Genomic DNA, 18,314 nt, shown 5'->3' with positions numbered 1-18,314 from the left:
AGGTAATAGATATATTAAATACACAGGAAATAATTAATGCCATAGCAATAAAGGCATCTTAGCAGAGATAACCACAATTTACAAATGAGCAAAACATTTTCCCAAAAAGTTCAATATAAACACCTAATGGACATGCTCACACCGTGCATTTAGCTGAAAAGATCAGCTTGAGCTACTGCATTTGAGCTACTGTGGTATTATTCATATTACTAGCTGGTGGCCCGATTCTAACGCATCCGGTACTCTAGAATATGTATGTAATTTATTTATGAAGATTTCAGAATAATGCAATGAATACACAGGATTCGGCTGGCCGGGCGCGACCAATTAGCGAAGTGTGGTTAAAACCCGGCGCCAATTCAGGGCTGGACTGCGCCTGTCGCTGATTGTTCAGTAAATCAGTAAAGCCAGGGCCAGCTGCAGGTTTTTGAGGGCCCCGGGCAAAAGAGTCTCACAGCCCACGTAGCATATAACACAGCCCATATAGTATATAGCACAGCCACGTAGTATATAACACAGCCACGTATTATATAGCACAGCCACGTAGTATATTGCACAGCCACATAGTAAATAGCATAGGCACGTAGTATATAGCACAGCTACGTAGTATATAACACAGTCACGTAGTATGTAGCACAGTCAGGTAGTATATAGCAGCCACGTTGTATATAGCACAGTCACGTAGTACATAGCACAGCTACATGGTATATAATACAGCCTACGCAGTATATAACACAGCCCACTTAGTATATAGCACAGCGAACGTGTTAGGGCTGGCGGAACGCACTGAGTTACTATAGTGATAGTATAGGTGCGTTTGCAGCCCGGGGTTCACAGTGCAGGAGTGGAACCTGCTGCTAGTAAATGGCAGCACTATATGACGGTACTATGCCTGAATTGACATGGGTTCTGTCACTCGGTCTGTATAGGAGCGAACTCTGTTGCTTCACAGAGTCGCCGGGATTAAAGATAACGCCAATGAGAGGTTGTCCCTTGAGCATTCTCAGTAGAGGAAAAGCAGGACTTAGTTCCAGGAACGTCTGCTCACTGCAGAACAGTGCTGGTTACAATGGTTGAGCCTGGAAGATCAGCAGTAACCAAGAGCACAGTATCTGCCTGAACCAGACGCTGGGACCGATGTCTCCGCTGAGCAGGCTCCACTGCGCCTGAAGAAGAATGGGAGACCGCAGCAGAGATAGCTTGAGATTCCCCCTGTGCAGCAGTGGGAACTCGAGACCTAACACAACATACTATATAGCATAGCCCACGCAGTATAACACAACCCATGTAGTATATAGCACAGCCCATGCAGTATATAACGCAGCCCACATAGTACAGTACAGACCAAAAGTTTGGATACACCTCATTTACAGATTTTTCTGTATTTTCTTGTCTATGAAAATTGTAAATTCACACTGAAGGCATCAAAACTATGAATTAACAAATGTGGAATTATATACTTAACAAAAAAGTGCGAAACACCTGAAAATATGTCTTATATTCTAGGTTCTTCAAAGTTGCCACCTTTGCTTTGATGACTGCTTTACACACTCTTGGCATTCTCTTGATGAGCTTCAAGAGGCAGTCAGTGGAAATGGTCTTCCAGCAATCTTGAATGAGTTCCCAGAGATGCTTAGCACTTGTTGGCCCTTTTGCCTTCACTCTGCGGTCCAGCTCACCCCAAACCATCTCGATTGGGTTCAGGTCTGGTGACTGTGGAGGCCGGGTCATCTGGCATAGCACCCCATCACTCTCCTTCTTGGTCAAATGGCCCTTACAAAGCCTGGAGATGTGTTTGGGGTCATTGTCCTGTTGAAAAATAAATGATGGTCCAACTAAACGCAAACCGGATGGAATAGCATGCCGCTGCAAGATGCTGTGGTAGCCATGCTGGTTCAGTATGCCTTCAAGTTTGAATAAATCCCCAACAGTGTCACCAGCAAAGCACCATCACACCTCCTCCTCTATGCTTCATGGTGGGAACCAGGCATGTAGAGTCCATCCGTTCACCTTTTCTGCGTCGCACAAAGACACGGTGGTTGGAACCAAAGATATCAAATTTGGACTCATCAGACCAAAGCACAGATTTCCACTGGTCCATTCCTTGTGTTCTTTAGCCCAAACTAGTCTGTTCTGCTTGTTACCTGTCCTTAGCAGTGGTTTCCTAGCAGCTATTTTACCATGAAGGCATGCTGCACAAAGTCTCCTCTTAACAGTTGTTGTAGAGATGTGTCTGCTGCTAGAACTCTGTGTGGCATTGACTTGGTCTCTAATCTGAGATGCTGTTAACCTGCAATTTCTGAGGCTGGTGACTCGGATAAACTTATCCTCAGAAGCAGAAGTGACTATTGGTCTTCCTTTCCTGGGGCGGTCCTCATGTGAGCCAGTTTCTTTGTAGCGCTTCATGGTTTTTGCAACTGCACTTGGGGACTAGTGTTGAGCGATACCTTCCGATATTCGGAAATATCGGGATCGGATTGAATCGGCCGATATCCAAAAAATATCTGATATCGCCGATACCCGATACCAATGCAAGTCAATGGGACACAAATATCAGAATGAATATAAGCCCTTTCTTTCCTTGTACATCCTGTTCGAGGGGGGAAGAGTGTGGGCGGTGCGTGAGCGGAGACTGCGTGTCTGTGTGGGACCGTGGAGGGTCTGTGCGGGCCTGCCAGTGGTCTGTACGGGTCTCTCTGGGTCTGTGCGGGCCTTCGGGGGTCTGTATGGGCCTGTCGGTGGACTGTGTGGCCTGCCGGGGGTCTGTACGGGCCTCTCAGGGACCTGTGCGGCCTGCTGGGGGTCTGTATGGACCTCTCTTGGGTCTGTGTGGCCTGCCAGGGGTCTGTGTGGCCTGCAGGGGGTCTGTACGGGCCTCTTGGGGGTCTTTGCGGCCTGCCGGGGGTCTGTGCGGCCTGCCAGGGGTCTGTGTGGCCTGCTGGGGGTCTGTACAGGCCACTCTGGGGTCTGTGCGACCTGCCGGGGGTCTTTGTGTTTGTGTGCAGGCATTGTCCGATGGGACTACAAGTCCCATCGGGCTATGCCTGCTACAATGGCAGTGATTGACACATTAGCCAATGATAGGACAGTAGAAGTGCCATCATCCGGCTAATGTGTTAAATGTAAAAAAAATACATACTACATACATACTACATACATACATACATACATGGGGCAGCACGGTGGCTCAGTGGATAGCACTGCAGCCTTGCAGCGCTGGGGTCCTGGGTTCTAATCCCACCCAGGACAACATCTGCAAAGAGTTTGTATGTTCTCTCTGTGTTTGCGTGGGTTTCCTCCGGGCACTCCGGTTTCCTCCCACATTCCAAAGACATACTGATAGGGATTCTAGAATGTGAGCCCCATCGGGGACAGTGATGATAATGTGTGCAAAACTGTAAAGCGCTGCGGAATATGTTAGCGCTATATAAAACAAAATCCTCTAAACTGCATGCTCGCAAACGCCAGAAGCCTGACAAACAAGATGGAAGAACTAGAAGCAGAAATATCTACAGGTAACTTTGACATAGTGGGAATAACCGAGACATGGTTAGATGAAAGCTATGACTGGGCAGTTAACTTACAGGGTTACAGTCTGTTTAGAAAGGATCGTAAAAATCGGAGAGGAGGAGGGGTTTGTCTCTATGTAAAGTCTTGTCTAAAGTCCACTTTAAGGGAGGATATTAGCGAAGGGAATGAGGATGTCGAGTCCATATGGGTTGAAATTCATGGAGGGAAAAATGGTAACAAAATTCTCATTGGGGTCTGTTACAAACCCCCAAATATAACAGAAAGCATGGAAAGTCTACTTCTAAAGCAGATAGATGAAGCTGCAACCCATAATGAGGTCCTGGTTATGGGGGACTTTAACTACCCGGATATTAACTGGGAAACAGAAACCTGTGAAACGCATAAAGGCAACAGGTTTCTGCTAATAACCAAGAAAAATTATCTTTCACAATTGGTGCAGAATCCAACCAGAGGAGCAGCACTTTTAGACCTAATACTATCTAATAGACCTGACAGAATAACAAATCTGCAGGTGGTTGGGCATTTAGGAAATAGCGACCACAATATTGTGCAGTTTCACCTGTCTTTCACTAGGGGGACTTGTCAGGGAGTCACAAAAACATTGAACTTTAGGAAGGCAAAGTTTGAACAGCTTAGAGATGCCCTTAATCTGGTAGACTGGGACAATATCCTCAGAAATGAGAATACAGATAATAAATGGGAAATGTTTAAGAACATCCTAAATAGGCAGTGTAAGCGGTTTATACCTTGTGGGAATAAAAGGACTAGAAATAGGAAAAACCCAATCTGGCTAAACAAAGAAGTAAGACAGGCAATTAACAGTAAAAAGAAAGCATTTGCACTACTAAAGCAGGATGGCACCATTGAAGCTCTAAAAAACTATAGGGAGAAAAATACTTTATCTAAAAAACTAATTAAAGCTGCCAAAAAGGAAACAGAGAAGCACATTGCTAAGGAGAGTAAAACTAATCCCAAACTGTTCTTCAACTATATCAATAGTAAAAGAATAAAAACTGAAAATGTAGGCCCCTTAAAAAATAGTGAGGAAAGAATGGTTGTAGATGACGAGGAAAAAGCTAACATATTAAACACCTTCTTCTCCACGGTATTCACGGTGGAAAATGAAATGCTAGGTGAAATCCCAAGAAACAATGAAAACCCTATATTAAGGGTCACCAATCTAACCCAAGAAGAGGTGCGAAACCGGCTAAATAAGATTAAAATAGATAAATCTCCGGGTCCGGATGGCATACACCCACGAGTACTAAGAGAACTAAGTAATGTAATAGATAAACCATTATTTCTTATTTTTAGTGACTCTATAGCGACAGGGTCTGTTCCGCAGGACTGGCGCATAGCAAATGTGGTGCCAATATTCAAAAAGGGCTCTAAAAGTGAACCTGGAAATTATAGGCCAGTAAGTCTAACCTCTATTGTTGGTAAAATATTTGAAGGGTTTCTGAGGGATGTTATTCTGGATTATCTCAATGAGAATAACTGTTTAACTCCATATCAGCATGGGTTTATGAGAAATCGCTCCTGTCAAACCAATCTAATCAGTTTTTATGAAGAGGTAAGCTATAGACTGGACCACGGTGAGTCATTGGACGTGGTATATCTCGATTTTTCCAAAGCGTTTGATACCGTGCCGCACAAGAGGTTGGTACACAAAATGAGAATGCTTGGTCTGGGGGAAAATGTGTGTAAATGGGTTAGTAACTGGCTTAGTGATAGAAAGCAGAGGGTGGTTATAAATGGTATAGTCTCTAACTGGGTCGCTGTGACCAGTGGGGTACCGCAGGGGTCAGTATTGGGACCTGTTCTCTTCAACATATTCATTAATGATCTGGTAGAAGGTTTACACAGTAAAATATCGATATTTGCAGATGATACAAAACTATGTAAAGCAGTTAATACAAGAGAAGATAGTATTCTGCTACAGATGGATCTGGATAAGTTGGAAACTTGGGCTGAAAGGTGGCAGATGAGGTTTAACAATGATAAATGTAAGGTTATACACATGGGAAGAGGGAATCAATATCACCATTACACACTGAACGGGAAACCACTGGGTAAATCTGACAGGGAGAAGGACTTGGGGATCCTAGTTAATGATAAACTTACCTGGAGCAGCCAGTGCCAGGCAGCAGCTGCCAAGGCAAACAGGATCATGGGGTGCATTAAAAGAGGTCTGGATACACATGATGAGAGCATTATACTGCCTCTGTACAAATCCCTAGTTAGACCGCACATGGAGTACTGTGTCCAGTTTTGGGCACCGGTGCTCAGGAAGGATATAATGGAACTAGAGAGAGTACAAAGGAGGGCAACAAAATTAATAAAGGGGATGGGAGAACTACAATACCCAGATAGATTAGCGAAATTAGGATTATTTAGTCTAGAAAAAAGACGACTGAGGGGCGATCTAATAACCATGTATAAGTATATAAGGGGACAATACAAATATCTCGCTGAGGATCTGTTTATACCAAGGAAGGTGACGGGCACAAGGGGGCATTCTTTGCGTCTGGAGGAGAGAAGGTTTTTCCACCAACATAGAAGAGGATTCTTTACTGTTAGGGCAGTGAGAATCTGGAATTGCTTGCCTGAGGAGGTGGTGATGGCGAACTCAGTCGAGGGGTTCAAGAGAGGCCTGGATGTCTTCCTGGAGCAGAACAATATTGTATCATACAATTATTAGGTTCTGTAGAAGGACGTAGATCTGGGGATTTATTATGATGGAATATAGGCTGAACTGGATGGACAAATGTCTTTTTTCGGCCTTACTAACTATGTTACTATGTAACTATGTATATAAAAATAAAGATTATTATTATTTATTATTATACATACTACATACATGCATATTACATACATACAAACTACATACATACATACTACATACATACATACATACAACATACTACATACATACTACATACAATACATTCATACTGCATAAATACATACATACAACATACTACATACATACATAATGCATACATACTACATACATAGTACATACATACTACATACATATTACATAATACATACATACTACATACATACAACATACATACTACTTAAATACATGCATACATACAACATACTACATAGATACTACATATATACATACATACATTCTACATACATACAACATACTACATACATAATACATACATACTACATACAATACATTCATACATTACATACAATACATACATACAGAAATACAGTACATATACAGTAACATAGAGTACATACTCACCATCACTTGTCATTTTGATCCCCGAAGCCAGTGTCATCTGTAAAAAAGATTAAAATAACAAACAACCAATATACTCCCTGATCCGCAGAAATCCACGAGTGTCCCATGACGATCTCCCGTGGATAGGGTTGAGCGACCTTTACTTTTATAGGATCGGGTCGGGTTTCACGAGTGAAATCGGCCGATCCTATAAAAAAGTCGGGGTCGGGGTCGGCCGAAACACGAAACCCAATGCAGTGCATTGGGTTTCCAATGGTTCCATATTTAAGTGTAAAATAAAGAATACAAATAAAAAATATCGCTATACTTATCCTCTGACGCGCCCTGGTACTAACCGGGGACCTTCCTTCCTTCGAATCAGCGCTTTCAGGACCTTGCGGTGACGTCGCGGCTTGTGATTGGTCGCGCGACCGCCCATGTGACCGCCGCGCGACCAATCAGAATCCGTGACGTCACCGCGACGTCACCGAAGGTCCTGGAAGCGCTGATTCTTAGGAAGGAAGGCTGCCGGAAAGAAGCAGGGCGCGTCCGAGGGTGAGTATATTCCTATTGGTCGCGTGACCAATCACAAGCCGCGACGTCACCGCAAGGTCCTGAACGCGCTGATTCGAAGGAAGGAAGGTTCCCCGTTAGTACCAGGGCGCGTCAGAGGGTAAGTATAGCGATATTTTTTATTTTTATTCTTTATTTTACACTTAAATCTGAATTCCGATACCAATTCCCGATATCTTAAACATATCGGGAATCGGTGTCGGAATTCCGATTCCAGATTCAGAAGATCGCCGACTTCATGGCCGACCCCACACAGGGGTCGGGTCTGGTTTCATGAAACCCTACTTTGCCAAAAGTCGGCGACTTCTGAAAGTGGCCGACCCGTTTCGCTCAACTCTACCCGTGGAGAATGGCAGTATCAGCTGATGCGACCACTCTCTAGGAGCTCCAGGAACACAATGACGGGAGGAAGGTATCCTTCCGCACTGTATTCCTTCGCCGTTGTAAAAAAATAGTCCCTAGTCTCACCTTTGTCATTGCTGTGTGAGAAATTTTCCCACGCAGCAATTGCCATAAAGTGAGACTTTGAACTCTAGTAACCTCTCGGTGATGCACTGCAGGAGCCAGTGTCTCCTTTCAGTGTGTCATTGAAGGTCCTATAGAGCAGTGACATCACCCGATGTCACTGTTCTATATGGGGAGATCGTTGTGGGACACTTGTTATTAATTGGACTACGGCGGAAAGGTAGTATGCGGTTTATTATTTTATGTTTTTTGCAGGAGCTGAAGTATGGTAAGTATGGTTAAATGAAGAATATTAAAATACTTTCTTGCTAATCTGTGTGTGTTTTATTGACCATTTACTAGTATTGGATTGATAATGGATAGGCGTCTTATTGACATCTCTCCGGTTATGATCTGGTGATTAGGGAACGACATGCGTCTAGCTCTGAGCAGGTGGCAACTATACTGACCGCAGTCCCTAAGCTCAACACAACACTAGAAGTAGCCGTGGAATGCTCCTAACTCGGCCTAGGCATCTCGTCACAGCCTAAGAGCTAACTACCCCTAAAGATAGAAGCAGGAAAACTATCTAGCTTCAGAGAAAATCCCCAAAGGATAGATTAGCCCCCCCACAAATAATGACTGTGAGAGGAGAAGGAAATGACATACATAGTATGAAACAAGATTTAGCACAGGAGGCCACTTCTAGCTAAACAGAAATAGTACAGAACAGAACGCTGTGCGGTCAGTAAAAAAAACTAGAAAAAGTCCACCGCAGAGAAATGCAAAAATCTCCACACCTGACTAAAGGTGTGGAGGGCAAACTCTGCTGCCCAGAGCTTCCAGCTTAACTGAATAGATCCATACTGAAAAGCTGGACAAATGAACAAAAACAAAGAAAGTGCTGAACAACAAAGTCCACAACAAGAGAACCGCAAAAGGACAAGCAAGGACTTAGCTTTGATGAACTGGTCAGAGTGTCAGGAAAGTACTAAGAGCAATGACTCCAGGCAGGAACAATTGACAACTGGCATTGAATGAGGGATAAGGCCAGACTAATATAGCCGAGCCAGAAAGACGATCAGTGAAAACAGCTGCTGAAGCTAAATCCAAGAAGCAGCCATACCACTCAAAACCACAAGAGGGAGCCAAAGAGCAGAACTCACAAAAATGCTACTTACAACCACCGGAGAGAGCCTAAGAGCGCAATTCACAACAGTACCCCCCCCATAAGGAGGGGTCACCGATCCCTCACCAGAGCCCCCAGGCCGATCAGGATGAGCCAAATGAAAAGCACGAACCAAATCGGCGGCATGAACATCGGAGGCAACAACCCAAGAATTATCCTCCTGGCCATAACCCTTCCACTTGACAAGATACTGAAGCTTCCGCCTCGAAAAACGAGAATCCAAAATTTTCTCAACCACATATTCCAACTCCCCCTCAACCAACACCGGGGCAGGAGGATCAACAGATGGAACAACGGGCACCACATATCTCCGCAACAAAGATCTATGGAAAACAATGTGGATGGCAAAAGAGGCTGGAAGGGCCAAACGAAAAGACACAGGATTGATAATCTCAGAAATCCTATAAGGACCAATAAACCGAGGCTTGAACTTAGGGGAAGAAACCTTCATAGGAACATGACGAGAGGACAACCAAACCAAATCCCCCACACGAAGCCGAGGACCAACACACCGACGGCAGTTAGCAAAACGCTGAGCCTTTTCCTGGGACAACGTCAAATTGTCTACCACATGAGCCCAAATCCCCTGTAACCTGTCCATCACAGAATCAACAGCAGGACTATCAGAAGGCTCAACCTGCCCTGAAGAAAAACGAGGATGGAAACCAAAATTACAAAAGAAAGGCGAAACCAAAGTAGTCGAACTGGCCCGATTATTGAGGGCAAACTCGGCCAAAGGCAAGAAAGTCACCCAATCACCCTGATCAGCAGACACAAAGCATCTCAAATAGGTTTCCAAGGTCTGATTAGTTCGCTCAGTTTGGCCATTGGTCTGAGGATGGAACGCCGAAGAAAAAGACAAATCAATACCCATCCTAGCACAAAAGGCCCGCCAAAACCTGGAAACAAACTGGGAACCTCTGTCAGACACAATATTCTTCGGAATGCCATGCAAACAAACCACATGCTGAAAAAACAATGGAACCAAATCAGAGGAGGAAGGCAATTTAGGCAAAGGTACCAAATGGACCATTTTAGAGAACCGGTCACAAACCACCCAGATAACAGACATCCTCTGGGACACAGGAAGATCCGAAATAAAATCCATGGAAATATGCATCCAAAGCCTCTCCGGGACGGGCAAAGGCAAAAGCAACCCACTAGCGCGGGAACAGCAATGCTTGGCTCGGGCGCAAGTCCCACAGGACTGCACAAAAGCACGGACATCACGCGACAAGGAAGGCCACCAAAAGGACCTAGCAACCAAATCTCTGGTACCAAAAATCCCAGGATGACCAGCCAACACTGAACAATGGACCTCAGAAATCACCTTACTCGTCCATCTATCAGGAACAAACAGCTTTCCCACAGGACAGTGGCTGGTCAGGCCTATCAGCCTGAAATTCCTGAAGCGCCCCGCCGCAAATCAGGGGAGATGGCAGAAAGAATCACCCCTTCCTTAAGAATGCCAACCGGCTCAAGGGCACCAGAAGAATCCGGCAAAAAACTCCTAGAGAGGGCATCCGCCTTAACATTCTTAGATCCTGGAAGATATGAGACCACAAAATCAAAATGGGAGAAAAACAGGGACCATCGAGCCTGTCTAGGGTTTAACGGCTTGGCCGACTCAAGGTAAATCAAATTCTTATGATCGGTCAAGACCACAATGCGGTGCTTGGCTCCCTCAAGCCAATGTCGCCACTCCTCAAATGCCCACTTCATAGCCAACAACTCCCGATTGCCGACATTATAATTGCGATCCGCAGGCGAAAACTTTCGGGAAAAGAAGGCACATGGCTTCATCAAGGAACCATCAGAATTCCTCTGTGACAAAACGGCCCCTGCCCCAATCTCAGAAGCGTCAACCTCAACCTGAAAAGGAAGAGAAACATCCGGTTGACGCAACACAGGGGCAGAAGTAAATTGGCGTTTAAGCTCCTGAAAGGCCTCAACAGCCTCAGAGGACCAATTAGTCACATCAGCGCCTTTCTTCGTCAAATCGGTCAGGGGTTTAACCACACTAGAGAAGTTGGCAATGAAACGGCGATAAAAATTAGCAAAGCTCAAAAATTTCTGAAGGCTCTTCACAGATGTGGGTTGAATCCAGTCATGAATGGCTTGTACCTTAACAGGATCCATTTCTATAGACGAAGGAGAAAAAATAAACTCCAAAAAGGAGACCTTCTGAACTCCAAATAGGCACTTAGACCCCTTCACAAATAGAGCATTATCACGAAGGATCTGGAATACCATCCTGACCTGCTTTACATGAGACTCCCAATCATCGGAAAAAATCAAAATATCATCCAAATACACAATCAGGAATTTGTCAAGATAATTGCGGAAAATATCATGCATGAAAGACTGGAACACAGATGGAGCATTAGAGAGCCCAAATGGCATCACAAGGTATTCAAAATGGCCTTCGGGCGTATTAAATGCAGTCTTCCATTCGTCACCCTGTTTAATACGAACAAGATTATATGCCCCTCGAAGGTCAATCTTGATAAACCAACTAGCCCCCTTAATCCTAGCAAACAAATCAGAGAGCAAATGTAAAGGATATTGGAATTTGACCGTGATCTTATTAAGAAGGCGATAATCAATACAGGGTCTTAAGGAGCCATCCTTCTTGGCAACAAAAAAGAATCCCGCTCCCAATGGTGATGAAGACGGCCGAATATGCCCCTTCTCTAAAGACTCCTTAACATAGCTCCGCATGGGGGCATGCTCTGGCACAGACAGGTTGAAAAGTCGGCCCTTAGGGAACTTACAGCCAGGAATCAAGTCAATAGCACAATCACAGTCCCTGTGTGGTGGATGGGAACTGGACTTGGGCTCATCGAATACATCCTGGAAATCTAACAAAAATTCAGGAACATCAGAAGAGGGGAAAGAGGAAATTGACATCAAAGGAACGTCACTATGTACCCCTTGACAACCCCAACTAGTCACAGACATTGATTTCCAATCTAGCACTGGGTTGTGTACTTGTAACCATGGAAAGCCCAGTACAACAACATCATGTAAATTATGCAACACCAGAAAACGGCAATCTTCCTGATGTGCAGGAGCCGTGTACATAGTCATCTGCGTCTAGTACTGAGGTTTATTCTTGGCCAATGGTGTAGCATCAATACCCCTCAAGGGTATGGGACTCTGCAAAGGCTGCAAAGAAAAACCACAGCGCCTAGCGAATTCTAAGTCCATTAAGTTCAGAGCAGCGCCTGAATCCACAAATGCCATGACAGAAAAAGATTACAATGAGCAAATCAGGGTCACAGACAGGAGAAACTTAGGCTGCACAGTACTAATGGTAACAGATCTAGCGACCCTCTTAATACGCTTAGGGCAATGAGAAATAGTATGAACAGAATCACCACAGTAAAATCACAGCCCATTCTGACGTCTGTATGCCCTCTGTTCCGCTCTAGTCAAAATCCTATCACATTGCATGGGCTCAGGACTTTGCTTAGAGGACACTTCCATATGGTGCACCACTTTGCGTTCGCGCAGGCGCCGATCAATCTGAATGGCCAGAAACATAGATTCGCTCAAACCAACAGGCGTGGGAAACCCCACCATAACATCTTTAAGGGCTTCAGAAAGACCCTTTCTGAAAATTGCTGCCAGAGCGTCCTCATTCCATTTAGAGAGCACAGACCATTTTCTAAATTTCTGGCAGTATAATTCTGCCGCTTCCTGACCCTGACACAGGGCCAACAGTGTTTTCTCAGCATGCTCTACAGAGTTAGGTTTGTCATACAATAATCTGAGCGATTGAAAAAATGCATCTACATTAAGCAATGCCGGATTCCCTGACTCAAGTGAGAATGCGCAGTCCTGAGGGTCGCCACGCAGAAGAGAAATAACTATCTTTACTTGCTGAATGGGGTCACCAGAGGAACGGGGTTTCAGAGCAAAAAACAATTTGCAGTTATTTTTAAAGTCCAAAAACTTAGATCTATCCCCGTAAAACAAATCCGGAGTAGGAATTCTAGGCTCTAAGGCCAGAGTCTGAACCACATAATCTTGAATACTCTGTACTCTTGCAGCAAGCTGACCCACACAAGAAAACAAACCCTGAACATCCATGCCTGCATCCAAATCCCGAATCACCCAGAGATCAAGAGGAAGGAAAAAGACAAAACAAACTAAAGAAAAAAAAAATGGCTCAGAACTCTTTTTCTCTTCCTTCTTTTGAGAGGCATTCAGCTCATTTTTGGCCAGTTGTACTGTTCTGATCTGGTGATTAAGGAGCGACATGCGTCTAGCTCTGAGCAGGTGGCAACTATACTGACCGCAGTCCCTAAGCTCAACACAACACTAGAAGTAGCCGTGGAATGCTCCTAACTCGGCCTAGGCATCTTGTCACAGCCTAAGAGCTAACTACCCCTAAAGATAGAAGCAGGAAAACTATCTTGCCTCAGAGAAAATCCCCAAAGGATAGATTAGCCCCCCCACAAATAATGACTGTGAGAGGAGAAGGAAATGACATACGTAGTATGAAACAAGATTTAGCACAGGAGGCCACTTCTAGCTAAATAGAAATAGTACAGAACAGAACGCTGTGCGGTCAGTAAAAAAAACTAGAAAAAGTCCACCGCAGAGAAATGCAAAAATCTCCACACCTGACTAAAGGTGTGGAGGGCAAACTCTGCTGCCCAGAGCTTCCAGCTTAACTGAATAGATCCATACTGAAAAGCTGGACAAATGAACAAAAACAAAGAAAGTGCTGAACAACAAAGTCCACAACAAGAGAACCGCAAAAGGACAAGCAAGGACTTAGCTTTGATGAACTGGTCAGAGTGTCAGGAAAGTACTAAGAGCAATGACTCCAGGCAGGAACAATTGACAACTGGCATTGAATGAGGGATAAGGCCAGACTAATATAGCCGAGCCAGAAAGACGATCAGTGAAAACAGCTGCTGAAGCTAAATCCAAGAAGCAGCCATACCACTCAAAACCACAAGAGGGAGCCAAAGAGCAGAACTCACAAAAATGCTACTTACAACCACCGGAGAGAGCCTAAGAGCGCAATTCACAACAGTACCCCCCCCATAAGGAGGGGTCACCGATCCCTCACCAGAGCCCCCAGGCCGATCAGGATGAGCCAAATGAAAAGCACGAACCAAATCGGCGGCATGAACATCGGAGGCAACAACCCAAGAATTATCCTCCTGGCCATAACCCTTCCACTTGACAAGATACTGAAGCTTCCGCCTCGAAAAACGAGAATCCAAAATTTTCTCAACCACATATTCCAACTCCCCCTCAACCAACACCGGGGCAGGAGGATCAACAGATGGAACAACGGGCACCACATATCTCCGCAACAAAGATCTATGGAAAACAATGTGGATGGCAAAAGAGGCTGGAAGGGCCAAACGAAAAGACACAGGATTGATAATCTCAGAAATCCTATAAGGACCAATAAACCGAGGCTTGAACTTAGGGGAAGAAACCTTCATAGGAACATGACGAGAGGACAACCAAACCAAATCCCCCACACGAAGCCGAGGACCAACACACCGACGGCAGTTAGCAAAACGCTGAGCCTTTTCCTGGGACAACGTCAAATTGTCTACCACATGAGCCCAAATCCCCTGTAACCTGTCCATCACAGAATCAACAGCAGGACTATCAGAAGGCTCAACCTGCCCTGAAGAAAAACGAGGATGGAAACCAAAATTACAAAAGAAAGGCGAAACCAAAGTAGTCGAACTGGCCCGATTATTGAGGGCAAACTCGGCCAAAGGCAAGAAAGTCACCCAATCACCCTGATCAGCAGACACAAAGCATCTCAAATAGGTTTCCAAGGTCTGATTAGTTCGCTCAGTTTGGCCATTGGTCTGAGGATGGAACGCCGAAGAAAAAGACAAATCAATACCCATCCTAGCACAAAAGGCCCGCCAAAACCTGGAAACAAACTGGGAACCTCTGTCAGACACAATATTCTTCGGAATGCCATGCAAACAAACCACATGCTGAAAAAACAATGGAACCAAATCAGAGGAGGAAGGCAATTTAGGCAAAGGTACCAAATGGACCATTTTAGAGAACCGGTCACAAACCACCCAGATAACAGACATCCTCTGGGACACAGGAAGATCCGAAATAAAATCCATGGAAATATGCATCCAAAGCCTCTCCGGGACGGGCAAAGGCAAAAGCAACCCACTAGCGCGGGAACAGCAATGCTTGGCTCGGGCGCAAGTCCCACAGGACTGCACAAAAGCACGGACATCACGCGACAAGGAAGGCCACCAAAAGGACCTAGCAACCAAATCTCTGGTACCAAAAATCCCAGGATGACCAGCCAACACTGAACAATGGACCTCAGAAATCACCTTACTCGTCCATCTATCAGGAACAAACAGCTTTCCCACAGGACAGTGGCTGGTCAGGCCTATCAGCCTGAAATTCCTGAAGCGCCCCGCCGCAAATCAGGGGAGATGGCAGAAAGAATCACCCCTTCCTTAAGAATGCCAACCGGCTCAAGGGCACCAGAAGAATCCGGCAAAAAACTCCTAGAGAGGGCATCCGCCTTAACATTCTTAGATCCTGGAAGATATGAGACCACAAAATCAAAATGGGAGAAAAACAGGGACCATCGAGCCTGTCTAGGGTTTAACGGCTTGGCCGACTCAAGGTAAATCAAATTCTTATGATCGGTCAAGACCACAATGCGGTGCTTGGCTCCCTCAAGCCAATGTCGCCACTCCTCAAATGCCCACTTCATAGCCAACAACTCCCGATTGCCGACATTATAATTGCGATCCGCAGGCGAAAACTTTCGGGAAAAGAAGGCACATGGCTTCATCAAGGAACCATCAGAATTCCTCTGTGACAAAACGGCCCCTGCCCCAATCTCAGAAGCGTCAACCTCAACCTGAAAAGGAAGAGAAACATCCGGTTGACGCAACACAGGGGCAGAAGTAAATTGGCGTTTAAGCTCCTGAAAGGCCTCAACAGCCTCAGAGGACCAATTAGTCACATCAGCGCCTTTCTTCGTCAAATCGGTCAGGGGTTTAACCACACTAGAGAAGTTGGCAATGAAACGGCGATAAAAATTAGCAAAGCTCAAAAATTTCTGAAGGCTCTTCACAGATGTGGGTTGAATCCAGTCATGAATGGCTTGTACCTTAACAGGATCCATTTCTATAGACGAAGGAGAAAAAATAAACTCCAAAAAGGAGACCTTCTGAACTCCAAATAGGCACTTAGACCCCTTCACAAATAGAGCATTATCACGAAGGATCTGGAATACCATCCTGACCTGCTTTACATGAGACTCCCAATCATCGGAAAAAATCAAAATATCATCCAAATACACAATCAGGAATTTGTCAAGATAATTGCGGAAAATATCATGCATGAAAGACTGGAACACAGATGGAGCATTAGAGAGCCCAAATGGCATCACAAGGTATTCAAAATGGCCTTCGGGCGTATTAAATGCAGTCTTCCATTCGTCACCCTGTTTAATACGAACAAGATTATATGCCCCTCGAAGGTCAATCTTGATAAACCAACTAGCCCCCTTAATCCTAGCAAACAAATCAGAGAGCAAATGTAAAGGATATTGGAATTTGACCGTGATCTTATTAAGAAGGCGATAATCAATACAGGGTCTTAAGGAGCCATCCTTCTTGGCAACAAAAAAGAATCCCGCTCCCAATGGTGATGAAGACGGCCGAATATGCCCCTTCTCTAAAGACTCCTTAACATAGCTCCGCATGGGGGCATGCTCTGGCACAGACAGGTTGAAAAGTCGGCCCTTAGGGAACTTACAGCCAGGAATCAAGTCAATAGCACAATCACAGTCCCTGTGTGGTGGATGGGAACTGGACTTGGGCTCATCGAATACATCCTGGAAATCTAACAAAAATTCAGGAACATCAGAAGAGGGGAAAGAGGAAATTGACATCAAAGGAACGTCACTATGTACCCCTTGACAACCCCAACTAGTCACAGACATTGATTTCCAATCTAGCACTGGGTTGTGTACTTGTAACCATGGAAAACCCAGTACAACAACATCATGTAAATTATGCAACACCAGAAAACGGCAATCTTCCTGATGTGCAGGAGCCGTGTACATAGTCATCTGCGTCTAGTACTGAGGTTTATTCTTGGCCAATGGTGTAGCATCAATACCCCTCAAGGGTATGGGACTCTGCAAAGGCTGCAAAGAAAAACCACAGCGCCTAGCGAATTCTAAGTCCATTAAGTTCAGAGCAGCGCCTGAATCCACAAATGCCATGACAGAAAAAGATTACAATGAGCAAATCAGGGTCACAGACAGGAGAAACTTAGGCTGCACAGTACTAATGGTAACAGATCTAGCGACCCTCTTAATACGCTTAGGGCAATGAGAAATAGTATGAACAGAATCACCACAGTAAAATCACAGCCCATTCTGACGTCTGTATGCCCTCTGTTCCGCTCTAGTCAAAATCCTATCACATTGCATGGGCTCAGGACTTTGCTTAGAGGACACTTCCATATGGTGCACCACTTTGCGTTCGCGCAGGCGCCGATCAATCTGAATGGCCAGAAACATAGATTCGCTCAAACCAACAGGCGTGGGAAACCCCACCATAACATCTTTAAGGGCTTCAGAAAGACCCTTTCTGAAAATTGCTGCCAGAGCGTCCTCATTCCATTTAGAGAGCACAGACCATTTTCTAAATTTCTGGCAGTATAATTCTGCCGCTTCCTGACCCTGACACAGGGCCAACAGTGTTTTCTCAGCATGCTCTACAGAGTTAGGTTTGTCATACAATAATCTGAGCGATTGAAAAAATGCATCTACATTAAGCAATGCCGGATTCCCTGACTCAAGTGAGAATGCGCAGTCCTGAGGGTCGCCACGCAGAAGAGAAATAACTATCTTTACTTGCTGAATGGGGTCACCAGAGGAACGGGGTTTCAGAGCAAAAAACAATTTGCAGTTATTTTTAAAGTCCAAAAACTTAGATCTATCCCCGTAAAACAAATCCGGAGTAGGAATTCTAGGCTCTAAGGCCAGAGTCTGAACCACATAATCTTGAATACTCTGTACTCTTGCAGCAAGCTGACCCACACAAGAAAACAAACCCTGAACATCCATGCCTGCATCCAAATCCCGAATCACCCAGAGATCAAGAGGAAGGAAAAAGACAAAACAAACTAAAGAAAAAAAAAATGGCTCAGAACTCTTTTTCTCTTCCTTCTTTTGAGAGGCATTCAGCTCATTTTTGGCCAGTTGTACTGTTCTGATCTGGTGATTAAGGAGCGACATGCGTCTAGCTCTGAGCAGGTGGCAACTATACTGACCGCAGTCCC

This window comes from Ranitomeya imitator, chromosome 1 (assembly GCF_032444005.1).
Source record: "Ranitomeya imitator isolate aRanImi1 chromosome 1, aRanImi1.pri, whole genome shotgun sequence".
NCBI lineage: Eukaryota > Metazoa > Chordata > Amphibia > Anura > Dendrobatidae > Ranitomeya > Ranitomeya imitator.
The sequence above is the reverse complement of the archived record's forward strand: the minus strand, read 5'-3'. Positions refer to the sequence as shown.